This window comes from Pinus tabuliformis, chromosome 7 (genome assembly GCF_031772625.1).
Source record: "Pinus tabuliformis cultivar Carrire ecotype Pingquan chromosome 7, CPIR1, whole genome shotgun sequence".
NCBI classification, from domain to species: Eukaryota; Viridiplantae; Streptophyta; class Pinopsida; order Pinales; family Pinaceae; genus Pinus; species Pinus tabuliformis.
In genome coordinates this window covers 1,025,806,179-1,025,806,788 of record NC_142293.1, presented here as the reverse complement: position 1 = coordinate 1,025,806,788, position 610 = coordinate 1,025,806,179, and the positions used below count along the sequence as shown (strand labels likewise).

Sequence of the window (610 nt, the reverse complement as noted above, 5' to 3'; positions counted from 1 at the left end):
GACTCTCAGCAACAAATATCTCGGCTCTTGTTACAATGAAGAACGTAGCGAAATGCAATACTTAGTGTGAATTGCAGAATCCCGTGAATCATCGAGTTTTTGAACGCAATTTGCACCCATGGCCTTGGTCGAGGGCACGTCTGTCTGGGTGTCACATCCCATTCAAATGCGCTCCCTGCAATATGCTAGGGAGCAGCGGAGCTGGTCGTCCATGCCCCGTGTGTTGCAGTCGGCTGAAATACCTCAAGTGATGTTTTGTGGCGTGCTTCGGCGAGCAGTGATCTTGTCCCCTTGGATGGGCAGTTGGCGTTAGCCGATGCGGGCTTTGTGTGGCATCACTCGAACTTGCTTTGATCTCTATTGTCCTCCCATGGGATAGGGCGGATTTAGCTCCAAATTTGCGACCCCAACTCAGGCGAGAACACCCGCTGAGTTTAAGCATATAATTAAGTGGAGGAAAAGAAACTTACAAGGATTCCCCTAGTAGCGGCGAGCGAACCAGGAAGAACCCAGCATGAAAATCGGGCGGCGGCGCTGCCTGAATTGTAGTATGTAGAAGCGTCCTCAGCAGCGAACCTGTGCCAAGTCCCTCGGAAGGGGGTGCCTGAGA

The 610-nt window shown here is 52.0% G+C and overlaps 2 non-coding genes across 2 annotated transcripts in view; both read left to right on the top strand.

The window, feature by feature from the left end:
- LOC149251165 (5.8S ribosomal RNA) lies at nt 1-154 on the top strand. The gene has a single exon (XR_016267432.1). It is a non-coding gene; the product is annotated as a 5.8S ribosomal RNA (ribosomal RNA).
- Nucleotides 155-401: 247 nt separating this feature from the next.
- Nucleotides 402-610, top strand: part of LOC149251164 (25S ribosomal RNA) — a 3,405-nt gene continuing 3,196 nt past the window's right edge. Inside the window, exon 1 of the ribosomal RNA XR_016267766.1 lies at nt 402-610. This exon is cut by the window's right edge and continues 3,196 nt beyond it. This is a non-coding gene — a ribosomal RNA (25S ribosomal RNA).